The sequence below is a fragment of the Anabrus simplex genome, chromosome 9 (assembly GCF_040414725.1).
Source record: "Anabrus simplex isolate iqAnaSimp1 chromosome 9, ASM4041472v1, whole genome shotgun sequence".
NCBI lineage: Eukaryota > Metazoa > Arthropoda > Insecta > Orthoptera > Tettigoniidae > Anabrus > Anabrus simplex.
The window spans coordinates 72,328,331-72,343,639 of record NC_090273.1 but is presented as its reverse complement, the minus strand read 5'-3'; the positions used below and the strand labels follow the sequence as shown (position 1 = coordinate 72,343,639).

Below are 15,309 nucleotides of genomic sequence, written 5' to 3'. Positions count from 1 at the left end.
TATAAATAGAAAAAGACACAGTTCAGAACTCTTCAAAATTTACAATAGCGACATCTTCTGAGAAACTTTAGAATTAACATGGTTGTTAAAGTTCAGGCTTCCTCCAGTAGAGGAGTTTCAACTGGCGCAATGTTTGAATTAGCGGTGCGGAGGTGTACCGCCCGGTACAATAATAATAATAATAATAATAATAATAATAATAATAATAATAATAATAATAATAATAATAATAATAATAATAATAATAATAATAATAATAATAAGCGGTTAGGGTCGCGCAGCTGTGAGCTTGCATTCGGGAGATAGTAGGTTCGAACCCCACTGTTGGCAGCTCTGAAGGTAGTCGTGGTTTCCCATTTTCACACGAGGTTGTACCTTAATTAACCCATGATCGCTTCCTTCCAACTCCTAACCCTTTCCTACTCCACCGTCGCCATAAGACCTATCTATGTCGGTGCGACGTAGAGCAAAAATTAAATAATAATAATAATAATAATAATAATAATAATAATAATAATAATAATAATAATAGTCTAATAGTTGCTCGCCGAATAAAAGCGATACGACTAGAAGCCTTTGGCTCAACAAAGTCCAAAAAGATCTGGATTCCACCGGTATTTCTGACCTTGATATCCTTGACCACTCAAAATTTGTGATATGGTTAAACCTTGGCCCACGACCCAAAAGTATTCCGTCCCGTAAACTACTCACACAGTAGGGTAAGGAACTTATTAGCCGGGATTTTATTGCCTTCCGTGTTAATATAAGTCCATTGCTGTATGGCTTTACATTGAAAATACAGTGATATGTTTTAAGGATAACTATAATTGATAGTAGGAATACTGTGAGGATCTCTACAAGGGAGAAACATTACAACCAAGCATGATCCTCTGGCACACATTTGAAATGGAACCAGATATCATACCTCAAGAGACGAAACGGGCAATTGTATCGTTAAAACAGGGTAAGGCACTTGGCGCAGACGGCGTAGCAACTGAGCTCTTGAAAGAGACAGGCGACATCACAGACATGGGTACAACAAGATTTGGAGACATGACTTTTGGCCGGCTGACTCGGTTGCATCCATTTTTGTCCCTTTGCACAAGAAGAGTTCCACAGCCAAATGCGACAATTACAGAACTTTATCCCTCATTTCACGTGCAAGTAAGATTTTACTCAGGGGCGACATAATAAAATATATACACTTTTTAAATTACTATAACACTTACAATTATTATAAAGCAGAAAGGTTTCAAAAATCAAAATAATGTGAAAAAATGTAGAAACCAGCCAATTACCGAAAGTATTCAAATTGTTGGCCATTGTGGTCCAAGCACAGCTGATAACGCTGACTGATTGAATCCAAAAAGGTTCCTAATTATTTCAATTGGTATTTCGGCACATTCTCTTTCAATGGCTGCTCTCAACTCCACTGTAGCTGGTTTTGTGGTGTAAACATTGTGTTTAACATACCCCCACAGAAAAAATCCATGGGGTTCAAATCCGGTGAGCGTGGAGGGTACTCGATACTTCCTCTTCGTATACCCATCTGTTTGTCAAGTGACCGTCAAGATAGGCACGTACATCCCGATGGTAGTGGGGAGGTGCTCCATCCTACTGGAAGTACCATTCTTCATTCATGCTGACAAACCACATCACACTGTAACTCCAGGTAAATTCACATGGTGTTTCACTGTCACATGAGGATTGTTAGCTGCGCAGTAGGTGCAGTTGTGACGATTAATGGATGCGTGGCATAGCGTATTCTTGTAGTAAGTTGAGGTAATTTGCATCATTAACGGTATCATCAAAAAAGGAAAGTCCAATTAAAGCAAATGCTGACAAACCACATCACACTGTAACTCCAGGTAAATTCACATGGTGTTTCACTGTCACATGAGGATTGTTAGCTGCCCAGTAGGTGCAGTTGTGACGATTAATGGAACCATTTAACTTGAACGCAGCCTCATCACGCCCAATAATCGTGTATGGGAATTGATTGTCCTCTGCAGATTTTGCTTGGTACCACTCACAAAATTCAATTCTCCTGTCATAATCATCTTCATTAAGAGCGTGGAGTAATGTAGGATAACACTTCTCCATTGGGCGCGGTTCAAAATGCGACGGACGCTCGATTTTGGAACTCCTGTCTCACGAGCCGCTTGCCGGACAGATTCTCTAGGCGATTGCTAAAATCGCGCCATGACTTCTCTTTATTTTGTGGGGCTGGTGGATGATCGTGGTCTTCTGGAATGGATCTTATGGAAATCCTTAACAGTTCCTTCTTCCTTAAATTTATCTCACAAACGAGTAATTGCGAGTCTCGTTGGTGCATCGCGTTTGAACTCCATTCTAAACCATCTTTGCATTTCAGTTATGTTCTCAGTCTTCCAGTGGCACTTTATGACGAATTATCTTTCCTCGAAGTTCAGTCCGACTCCAGCCATTAATTCAAGCAGCCACAACAGAAAAAAGACAAAAAAGCGCGGTTGTTATGAACTGTCAAAGAGTATATACATTTTATTTTGCAATTGGCTTTACGTCGCACCGACACAGATAGGTATTATGGCGACGATGAGATAGGAAAGGCCTAGCAGTGGGAAGGAAGTGGCGGTGGCCTTAATTAAGGTACAGCTCCAGCATTTGCTTGGTGTGAAAATGGGAAACCACGGAGAAGCATATTCAGGACTGCCAACAGTGGGGTCCGAATCCACTATCTCCCGGATGCAAGCACACAGCTGCGCGCCCCTAACAGCACGGCCAACTCGCCCGATGTATACATTTTATTGGGACACTCTATATATACTTAAAGAGACTCTTCAAGCTTTCCTTGGTTCAGAGATCCCCCTGAACCAGCTGGATTTGTCCACAGTAAAAACACAAGGGAACCGATATTAAACATCCATCAGGTGATTGAAAAATAGCAGAGAATTTCAACTTTCCCTCACCATCTGCTTTTTAGACTACCGGAGACAATTGTGTCTCCAGTGAGAGGAAATGTGACGAGATTTGTTGGAAATTGGTTTGGCTGATAAGGAATTTGTGTGAAGAAACTCAGCTATGGTAAAAATAAATTGCAAACTGTCTGGAAATTTCAAGATCCAGAAAGGTGCTCAGCATGGCTGTATACCGTCACCCGTGCTCTTCAAAATTTGTGGCGAGCACATAGTGAGAGCTGCACTTGAGTAGTGGCATGACGGATTCACAAGTTGATGGTATGAAATTACCCAACCTCCGTTGTGCAGACGATACTGCATTCACTGCTAGTGATGAGAAGGGAATGGCAAAGCTCATTTCTCATGTCAAAAATGTCAGTGCTCAAATGGGACTACAATTAACATGAACAAAATAATGATTGGTGATAGAGCCCAGAAATTAGCCAGCACAGACATCTTCAAGGAATTGGAGAACGTCTCAGAAATTCAGTCATTTCCAGTTCAGGTAGCTGTGCTCCCTGAGATTAAGAGAAGAACAGCTGTGGCCCAAAATGTAATGACGAATTTGTTCCGGGATTTTCAGTTTTCCTGTGTGAAGCCGAAATGTGCTCACTTCGTGCTGCAGACCTGAAGGAAGTAGATTCTTTACAAATGTGGTGCTGGCGAAGAATGTTACGCATACCTCTGACAGCATTTCGCACCACTGATTCCATTATAAACCAGCTCAACCCCAGAATCAGCTTATCATCAATACGTAAACAAAGAGTTTTATAGTTCTTTGGACACACCATGACAGCATAGAAAAACTGATCATTCTTGGAGATGTTCCCGTTAAGAGAGATCGTGGACGAGTTCCCACCCGATGGTCAAACATTAGCATGAGTATAACTGGGTAGAACAAAGCCTGGCCGAGGACCACAAGAGATCGAGACAACTGACCAAGCGCCTCCTCGGAGATCACGATCCTCAGAATTGAGGGAACGATAAGAAAGGTAAGGTCTTCATTTGTAATAACAATTAATCTTCTACCTATTAAACTTGTCCCCACCTTCGGCAGTCTTGAAGATGGTTTTCCGTGGTTTCCCATTTCCACACCTTAAATGTTCCTAGTTTTTTTTCATTTTCAAGAAAGATAATCACAGATGCCTTTCTAGCAAATTACTATCGTGTTTGTCAATGCTTGCATAGCGAGGCACCACTTCTTTACAGCTAAACCGGGATTTTTAATAACCTCGGTCCAGAATAAATAATACTTAGTGCTTTTTAACAACTGTCTCATTTGTACGAGCTGTTTACTTTGGCACACGAAATTTAAATAAATAAAAATCTGTCAAAAATTGTAATCACTTCATGTATCTTTCTCTTTGCAGGTTGAAGAATACCGGTACATGGATCACATTAGTTAGCAAGAACCTGGTAGATCCAAAGCATGGACCCGGTATAATGCAAATATTTGACTGCATTACTGATAAGGCCCACGAAAAGAGGGATTGGTACTTATCGCAAATCAGGTAAGGCAGTTCCCTCAAAAAACACCTATGGGACCCATTTTGAATAACCCTTGCAGTAAGAAAACACGGACCACTCTCAGATTAAAAATGAAAATCCACAGCCTGTTTCAACCGGGTCAGGAATGGAATGAGTGAAGTCCCCATCTAGCGATGAGAATAGAAACTGTGCGGGCTGCCGAAGCTTATCGCTTTCCTCTGGGGCAATGATTAACGAAATACGACGGGATAACCCGGAGTACCCGCCTCCGCTTTGTCCAGCACAAATCTCAGATGGAGTGACCGGGATTTGAACCACGGAACCCAGCGGTGAGAGGCCGGCGCGCTGCCACCTGAGCCACGGAGGCTTACTCTCATATTAAACTGCGAAACAATGTACCGGTGGCTAGTAATATAATTTTAAGTCTAGAATATATTGCGTTTCCTTCATTCTTAATTTAAGGGAAGACGATGGCAGAATAACTGCGAAGGTTTGAAATTGACGTAGCTTTTGTAATACGTGAGATAGACCAACGAAATTGTGTGCAATCAATCAATCAATCAATCAATCAATCAATCAATCAATCAATCAATCAATCAATCAATCAACACTGATCTGCATTTAGGGCAGTCGCCCAGGTGACAGTTTCTTTACCTGTTGTTTATCCATTATCTTAAATGATTGCAAGGAATTTGCAAATGGATTTAATATCTTCCTCTGTAAATTATTTCAATCCCTAAATTCTCTTCCTATGAACGAATTTGTCCTCTTGAATTCCAAATTTATCTTCATATTGTGATCTTTTCTACTTTTAAAAACGCCACTCAAAATGATTCGTCAACCAATGTCATTACACGCCATCTGTCCACTGACAGCTCGGAACATACCACTTACAAGTTAGTCGAGCAGTTCGTCTCCTTTCTCCCAAGTCTTCCCACCCCAAACTTTGCAACATTTTTGTAACTCTACTCTTTTGTCGGAAATCACTCAGAACAAATCGAGCTGCTTTTCTTTGGATTTTTTCCAGTTCTTGAATCAAGTAATTCTGGTGAGGGTCCGATACACTGGAACCATACTCTAGTTGGGGTCTTACTAGAGACTTATATCCCCTCTCCTTCACATTCTTACTACGACCCCTAAACACCCTCATAACCATGTGCAGAGATCTGTACCCTTTATTTACAATCCCGTTTATGTGATTACCCCCATGAAGATCTTTCCTTATATTAACACCTAGGTACTTACAGTGATCCTGATTAGGGACTTTCACCCCATCAACACAGTAATTAAAACTGAGAGTACTTTTCCTATTAGTGAAACTGACAACCTGACTTTTAATCCCGTTTATCATCATACCATTGCCTGCTGTCCATTTCACAACACTGTCGAGGTCTCTTTGCAGTCATTTACAATATTGTAACTTATTTATTACTCTATATAGTATAACATCACACGCAAAAAGCCTTATCTCTGATTCCAATTCTTTACTCATATCATTTATGTGTATAAGAACACATAAAGTTCCAATAATACTGCCTTGAAGAATTACCCTCTCAATGATTGCAAGATCAGACAATACGGTTAACCACCGAGCTTGCATGCGGGAGATAGTGGGTTCGAACCCCTCTGCCGGTAGTCCTGAAGATGGTTTTCCGTTGTTTCCCATTTTCACACTAGGCAAATGCTGGGGCTGTACCTTAATTAAGGCCACGGCCGCTTCTTTCCCACTCCTAGCCCTTTCCTACCCCATCGTTGTGTCGGTGCGACGTATAGCAAATTGTAAAAAAAATAAAAAATGAATCTGACATTGAACAAACCGAATACTCAATGCCAGTTTATCAAGTACTTACTTTCCGTGTTAAGCAGACATACTAATATTTTTCCTTTCCAGAACTTGCAGTTCTTATCCCTCTATCCGTGGTATGAGCTTCTCTCTTGGCACGTCAGTAGGTGCCCTGTGGACTGGATCGCTACGCAATCGCATCTTGCGTCTGCAGCGTAGTCCTATTTCACAAAATTGCCTCCGTACTTCGAAACCCCCGTCCACAGGTCATTTCAAGTGGCATACGGTAAATGATGCCTTCTTCAGTGTCACATCATCCCTGCATAGCAGTGTGAAGAACTGAAATGCATGATCAGTTCAAGGAACGGTATCTATCGAAAGCTGACGGGGTCGATATGTTTCGCGGTTCTTCTTTAGGAAGGAAGTTTTCCTGAATTTGTGCTGTTTCCTTCCAGAGCGACACACGCCGGATCTCTGGTTTAACCTGCAGGGACCATGTCCTCTCGATAAAGCTCCTCCTGGAAATAAGGCGGGGGTGCAGTCACCATATGATTGAACAACGGGTGCCTGGAGTCGTCGTCCTCCTCAAGTTTTCGCCTCTCTAAGTCCCGTAGTACAACACGGCGAATGGCTGGAGTCACAATACCGGCGAGTGGGTAGATCCACCGCACTGGAGTCGGTCTCAGGCAGCCAGTGATTATGCGGGTGGATTCATTCTGGGCTATTTATCTGAAAGATCAGTCAGACTTCTGCGATTGTGGGGAGCAACAAACTACCCAACACCTGTATGACTGTCAGTCCTGCCCCGTTCGTTGTACACTTCAAGACTTGATTCAAGCCACTGAAGAGGGAATTTCTGTTGCCCATTTCTGGGATGACATTGTGTGAAATATATTTTGTGACATAAAATGTACTTTGTTTTGTTTGTATATAGTACCCTATTTAGATTATAAGTTTTTCAACGCTCTGACACGAAATAAATAAATCTACTGACGTGAGCAGATCTTTCCCAAACTGGTGTCTCATATTCTCCTGGTGCGAAGCAGAGTCCCAACTCTGATGATCGCAGGAACTGTCTTCCCATATCGGGCCCGTCAGCTTCCGCCGAATACCATTCTTTGAACTGATCTTGCCCTTCAGTTCTTGACAATGCAGAGCATGGATGATATGACACTATTTGTATGGTACATTATATATTACTGGCCATTAAAGTTGTAATACTGACCACACATTGGTGAAATGTGTAGAGCAGGGTTAGGAAAAATACGTAACTAGTTGCTCAGCCAAGTGGTACAGCACGTTCCTTAATGGCGACACTGATAAGTGTAATGTAAGTGGAGGTCGGGGAGCCACTGAGAGGTAGTGGCAGTATGTTCCCCGCCGTTCATGTGAGATGGGGTAAGCACGACAACCATACAAGCAGGTTTTGGCCTTTGACCGGGAGAGAATCATAGTCTTTCAGGATTATCCCACCACGAAATTGCTTCCCTCGTTCGATGAAATACAACCACAGTGTAGGATCAGTGGGTCGAGGAGGTACAGGCTGAGCGATGTGCAGGAAGCCAACGGCCTTGTCGCACCAATGAGTGAGGACAGACAACTGGTGTGCATGGCGATTGCGGAAAATTCAGCTTCATCAAACACGCTCGCTCTTGAATTCAAGCATGTGGGATATGCGTCTGTGTCCTCACGTACGGTCCGTCGCCATCTGCAGCAGCAGGGCATCTTGTCCAGACACTCATTACAGTAGCGGCCACTGATTGCTCACCACAGATGTCCACGGCTGTAATGGCACATGGAACGTCGGGCCTCGAATGGCATACCATTGTTTTCTCCGACAAATCCTGCTTCCGCTTACAGCACCATGATGGTCACATCCGTGTCACGCTTGGTCAAGTCCTGAATGATGCACCGTCATACCAGCCCGGCACCTGAGTTGTGGTTCTGGAGTGCCATCAGATTCCAGTCCCGCTTGCAATTAGGCCGCATCCCTGGCACACCGACCAGCAACCGTTGTATGGCGAAGGTGTTGGAGTCTACTGTCCCTTCTCTTCATAACCAGCCTGACCAACAGGACAATGCGCGACCACATGTGCCACACGTCATCCAAAGGTTTCTGGACGATTACAATGTCACATTGCTTCCTTGGTCTGCGCGGTCCATGGTCGGACAACGACTGGCCTTCCACGAGACACCCGCGGCCATAACGGATGAATTTTGGGCACGCAGCATGGGTGAAAATATCCCAGCGGACATTCACAATGTCATCCCCTCAGTGCTGTATCGTGTAGCAGCGGTTACTGCCACTAATGGTGAGGCGACACAATAATGATTTTCTCCAGGTTCTATATGTCGCGTCGTTCCGAGTTGCGAGATAATCATGTTATGAGCATTCTGTCCAGTAAATTTAGTTGTGAATGCTCAAATACTTCTTAGTGTTGCAATTTTAACGCCCACCACTGTGTTGTTTAGACAAGTTTCAATATAATTGACTGTCACTAAGATGTCGTCTCTCCAACTCATCGTTTGTTTTAAGTATGCAAGTAAAGCTGTTAAAAAATATGCACAATTATGTACCATAAATAGAACTGGGAATACCCACTTGCCTATATGTGTGTGTATTTGTACTTGCAGACAAAAGAAGCCTTGGCTGAAAACAGCTAGCGAGTTCATCATGCATCCCAAGTACGGAGTTCTTGTCCTGCCGATCCTCGATATAATTGTCAACGAGACCAGAAGCAGAAGGTCATCGTTCCTGCATTTTGTCAGGTAATCTCTTTTTTTCAATTTTTACTGCTTGATAATAAATTTCTGGAATAATTATAGCTTGACGATGGCTCCATACCCTTGAAGAAAGTCAGTAGAGACATAATGATTTATTTATTTAATTTTTTTATTTAACATAGGACTACGTTAGTCAGGTTTATGGAGGTTTTTCTTCTTTTTGTCAGCCCATTACTATTTCATCGTTTCTGAACGTAATTTTCTTTCTGCTTCTGGAATCACTCTTCCTATTTTCTGCTTGCTGATTTTCGTCTGTAGTCTAGTGTGTCTATCAATATCTTCAATGTGTTCATTTTGTATTTTAAATCTTTTATTGTAATATGTAACTCTCTCGCGTCTTCTTTAAGTTCTGTGACCCACCTAATATTATTCTTACCCTTACGTTTCCATAGTTTTTCTATTTTCTAATGATTCTATTTTCTGGTGATCGTATTGATGCCCTAAGAATGATATTCGTTTCTTTTTCATTGTGCTAGTCACAGGATCTACTTCTTTATAAACTGTTTCATTGGAAGCTAGTCTCCAGACTCCGTTTATTTGATAACTTTTATTTAAACATGATCTCACTATACTCTTATAAATCGATACACATACCCCGATAAAAAGTAAACCAGAAAATATAAACCCACCTACAGCAAAATAAGTTGAAACAGTGCTTAAGGAAATGAAGTACTACACAGTAGTAGGAAAGTGGGCTCCTCATAAATATACTAAAAGAAATGACTAAAGACTCATAGAAATTTGCAGAACCCATGGACTAATCTCAAAATCTACATATTTTAAAAGAAAACCACACAACATAGATACATCCTGATGGGTCAAAAGGGGAATGGCAGCTGGACCACGTATGTATGGACAAATTATCTCACAAGGAAATCCACCATGTCAAAATTCTAAGAGGAACGGACACTGGTATTTATTTATTTATTTATTTATTTATTTATTTATTTATTTATTTATTTATTTATTTATTTATTTATTTATTTATTTATTTATTTATTTATTTATTTATTTATTTATTTATTTATTTGACAAATCCAAGTAATACTGATTCTATAGCTCCATCTCCAAACCATTCATGTCAAAACAGCGTGCCTCTTTTGATTAATCTGACTATCAAGAGTTTGAAAAAGCAGTCAATGACTACTGCGTTTTTCTAAAGGCATCTGTGCATAGTTGTAAAGGGCTGCAGCATCCGTCTGTAACATATTATAAATAGAAGTAGACTAGGAAAAAATAATCCTGCTGAACTAACTAAAAAAAAAATTAAATCCCAAACATCCTGGTAAACGGAATGCCTACCGACAAAATCATAGATATGACTTCGAGCTCGCACAGTTTCAATGGGGGAATCTGCATCAGTCACCACTGATCAGGATTTAGGGCTGTCGGCCAAATGGTGGATACCAAATCAATTGTTACCTAGTTTTTCCTTCAATGATTTTAAAGAAGTTGGAAATTTTTCGAACATATCTATTAGTAAATTATTCCAATCTCTAATTCGTCCTCCTATACACGAATATTTGCTCCAATTTGTCCTCTTGAATTCCAAATTTGTCTTCATATTTACGATCTTGCATACTTTTAAAAACCATCTCTCCACTGACAGCCCGGAACATACTACTTAGTCGAATCCTCTCAAGTATTTCCAGCCCCAAAATTCGTAACATTTCATAACACTACACTCAGAAGAAATTGTGCTGCTTTCCTCAGGATCTCTTCTAGTTCTTAGATCAACTAATCCTAGTGAGGGTCCCATATTATTATTTATTATTTTAATTTTATAGCCAACATAGGACTACTTTAGTCAGGTTTATGGAGGTTTGTCTTCTTTTTGTCAGCCCAATACTGTTTCATCCTTTCTGAACATAATTTTCTTACTGATTCTGTAATCACTCTTCCTACTCTCTGCTTGTTGATTTTCGTATGTAGTCTAGTGCGATTATCTTTCAATATCTTGAGTATATTTGTTTTGTATTTTAAATCTTCGATTGTAATATGTAACACTCTCATGTCTTCTTTAAGTTCTGTGATCTATTTAATATTATTCTTATTTTTACTCTTCCATAATTTTTCTATTATTTTTCTACTGATTCTATTTTCAGGTGACCGTATTAGATGCCCTAAGAAAGATATTCGTTTCTTTTTCATTGTGCTTGTCACAGGTACTATTTCTCTATAGACTGTTTCATTGGAAGCTAGTCTCCAGACTCTGTTTACTTGAAAATTTTTATTTAAACAGGTTCTCACTATTCTCCTTTCTAACTTGAGTTCTATATGTATTGCAACTATGTTTGTTGTTTTGAATAATGTTTCACACGCATATTTAGTTTGTAGCTGGGTGACTGTTTTGTAGTGTTTCAATTTGGTTGCTATTGAGAGAAACTTTTTATTTATTATTCTTGGTAACATGCTGTGCTGTAACCAGTTTATCTATTCTATTTTGGCATGCTGGTTTCTCGTTCAGGTTATATGTGATTATTTCACCTAAATATTTAATTTTTTCTACAATTTTTATTTCTTGGTCTTCCAGCTTAATTTTGTTTGCATGCGGAAGTCGAGTTAACATAATTTCTGTTTTTCAAACGAAATTTTCAAACCTATGTTTGAGCTGTTACCTGTAAAGATTTTATTTGTTGTTTTGTTTCCTGAATATCATTGGCCAGAAGAGCTAGATCATCAGCAAATCCTAGGCAGTTCAAATGTATGTTATCCTTCTGGGTTTCAATTTTTATATTTTGCGAGTTGTCCTTGTACCATTCCCTCATAACGTACTCTATTGTACAGTGTATACCGGACATTCATGTGAAAATTACTGGGAACTGCGAGATCTTCAACGCAGCCATGTCTCTGTGCAGTAGCTCCCTGAACTGTTCAAGGAATGCTAGGCAGGCTGGTGACTTAGCGATAACATGATAACAGTACAAAAGGCTCGTTTGTTCGGTTCAAAGTAGCTGGAGAATTGGCTGAGTTCCACACCACCGTCAGCTTTACAACACGAAGATAAAATTGCCACGTTCTGAAGAAAGTCAAATAAAATAATACGGTATGGTATTCGAAGTGAGGGGCTAGTTTAATCTCTACACGCGCCTCTGGGTTTCCTATATAAACCCGAGGTTCCATGGCCTGGCGAGCAAATTGTCTGCAACTTGAGTAGTTTCACATTAAAATGAAGACATAACCATAACAAACTAACCTCAATGTAAGCATCAATAATGGAGGTTTCCTTACCCAAGTAAATTATGAAACAGGTGAAACAAATCAAGATAATATATAAGTAATAATAATAACAACGTAAACGTTTCCACCTTTTCAATACTAAAATATATTCACAAAATTATAAATTACACGGTACTAGTTTCGACCCATCTAGGGGTCATCATCAGCCATATTGGAGCAAAGATCACTTTTGGCGAAATCCTAAGAAAATGTTATTTTAAAGAATAACAAGTGAAATGAGATATTATGGTAATAGTTAATAATACAAGGAATATACATATTAAGAGGTTTTTAACAAAGAATAAAGTATAAATGGGGTGTTGTAAAAATTATAATCATGGAAATCAGTAAGTTCTTGTGTTGAAATGACATATATACTGATTTCCATTATTATAATTTTTACAACACCCCATTTATACTTTATTCTTTGTTAAAAACCTCTTAATATGTATATTTCTTGTATTATTAACTATTACCATAATATCTCATTTCACTTGTTATTCTTTAAAATAACATTTTCTTAGGATTTCGCCAAAAGTGATCTTTGCTCCAATATGGCTGATGATGACCCCTAGATGGGTCGAAACTAGTACCATGTAATTTATAATTTTGTGAATATATTTTAGTATTGAAAAGGTGGAAACGTTTACGTTGTTATTATTATTACTTATATATTATTCTCAGTTCAATACGGACCAAAAACATGAAATTCATAACCATTAACAAATCAAGATATTCATAATTCTGTTTTTATCTCAATGAGGAATTAAGGAAAGAAACGCACACTCTCACCCTTACGCAATTTAATGTTGTATATTTATGCCTTTATTTGATATAAGCCAACGGACGTAGCCGTGTTGAAACACCGGATCCCGTAAGATCTCCGAAGATAAGCAACATGGGGCGTGGTCAGGAGTTGGATGGGTTGCCACGCGCTTTTGGTGGGGGGTAAGGGAATGGAGGAGCGGAAAGGAACTGGCCACACTACCGCACGTAAACTCCGGCTCAGGAACACCTCTGCGGAGGTTCGGACCTGACTTCGGGCAGAATAACCCTTACCTTACCTTATTTGATATACGCATTACCATAACCGTCTTAAACAATGTAATTTATTTAATAAATCATTGTAGCGTGATTTTCAAAAGACCGGGCGAGTTAGCCGTGCGCGTAGAGGCGCGCGGCTGTGAGCTTGCATCCGGGAGATAGTGGGTTCGAATCCCACCGTCGGCAGCCCTGAAGATGGTTTTCCGTGGTTTCCCATTTTCACACCAGGCAAATGCTGGGGCTGTACCTTAATTAAGGCCACGGCCGCTTCCTTCCAACTCCTAGGCCCTTCCTATCCCATCGTCGCCATAAGACCTATCTGTGTCGGTGCGACGTAAAGCCCCTAGAAAAAAACTGATTTTTTTTTCAAAAGTTCCGGAACTTACTTAATGTCTTTCCTTTATTTTGCGTGAATGTTTTCGTCTCTCTTCAATAAGCAATAAAGGAAGAATTGGAAGAAATAAGACCGTATTTTAAAAAAAAATACTGCGGTCATTTCACAACTACGTTATTAAATGTATTATTCGAACATACCACACTTCTACTTGCCTGGTATTATCCAAATAGGTTTACAGTCCTGTAGAAAAGGAAAATACGCTTTACTTATACTCGCAAATGTAGCTGGTGATTTTCACAATACTGCAGTGACAGTACGTATAATCGTGTTCTTGCATGAATGGATGAGTAAAAAATCTTCTCGCCCGGACACGGATAGCCACCAACTGGGGAGAGAGTATTCGTTAATGAATGAGTGATTGAATGGATGACTGAATGAATGAATGAATGAATGAATGAATGAATGAATGAATGAATGAATGAATGAATGAATGCTCTCAGCCTAGCGCTGCGGAACCCGGCCGTTAGGGGGAGAACATTCCAATTGTCTGACTGACTGACTGATTTATGCACCAATTCATGCAGTCATTCAACTCATTCGATTCATTCATGAAACTCTCTCCCAAGTTGGTGGTTATCCGTGACTGAGAGAGAGAGCAGTGGCGGTTCGTGACATACTGTATTACTATGGCAGGGCTGTACCGCCATCTTTTTCCGCTCCCCAATCGGTCAGTTTTCACTGACCAGCACCACGATACTTTTAGATGAATAATAATAATAATAATAATACTAATAATAATAATAATAATATTAATAATACAATGGCACTGGCTGAATAGAAATCTGCTTGCACTATAACATTAATTAACTACACTACAATGGCATTTATGCACACACATTAACAGGCTAACAGCTACCCGTAATGCAATCCCGACTACTATGACAATGCACTGTTACACTGATTACAATCACAAGTGATAATAACAACATTCACGAAAACAAGTAGTGCACTCCCAAAGTTTCTCTCTCCTTGCTCAAATTTCAAAGCATGACAACGTATTTCACAATTTGACCACCCTGCAACTAGTGCCGTCACGGCATGGTTACATTTGGAATTCATTGTTTTGTAAAATGTTTTGGAATTAATATCTAACAATCTAGGTACATTGCAAAGTGGTTGGCGATGTTGCTGAGGGCTCCGCCTTTCAGCGCTTACACCCGCCTGCACTCTTCCTTCCCCTGACAAACCAATATTACCCTTCCAGGCCCTTCTCGCATCCCGCACATTTGTTAACTCGTGGGACGTACTGAGGGCTCTGCCGGACAGACCATACACCCGCCTGCACTCTCCCTTCCCTTGACAAGCCAACATCGTCCTTCCAGGCTCCTCCCGCACCCCGCACATTCGCAGAGTCTGGGGACCTACTTAAGGTAATCGCCCACTACACCGCGCCGCGCAGCGCAGCCGAGAAGAAATTTCCGTTGTCTGCTTCTTGTGAAATGAAATGGCTTAACGCCTACTGCAAAGAGCCGCGCCGCGCGGAACAAGCTTGTGGAATTTCCGCGCCAGAAGCCTCCAGGTTTCTGGAACGGAACTTTTTCCTTTCGGCGCGCTTGTGTGGGCGAGGGTAGAAGGAAGGAATAACGGAAAGAATGTGGTTTCGTGCCGTTTCGGCAGTCCTCGTGAGTCCTCGACTAGTGCTAGCACGCTCGTACCTT

At 40.5% G+C, this 15,309-nt stretch overlaps 1 long non-coding RNA gene across 1 annotated transcript in view; it reads right to left on the bottom strand.

Annotated features, from left to right (window-relative positions):
• Positions 1-15,309, bottom strand: part of LOC137502212 (uncharacterized) — a 174,114-nt gene that overhangs the window by 89,816 nt on the left and 68,989 nt on the right. The gene's annotated exons all lie outside the window — the stretch shown is intronic.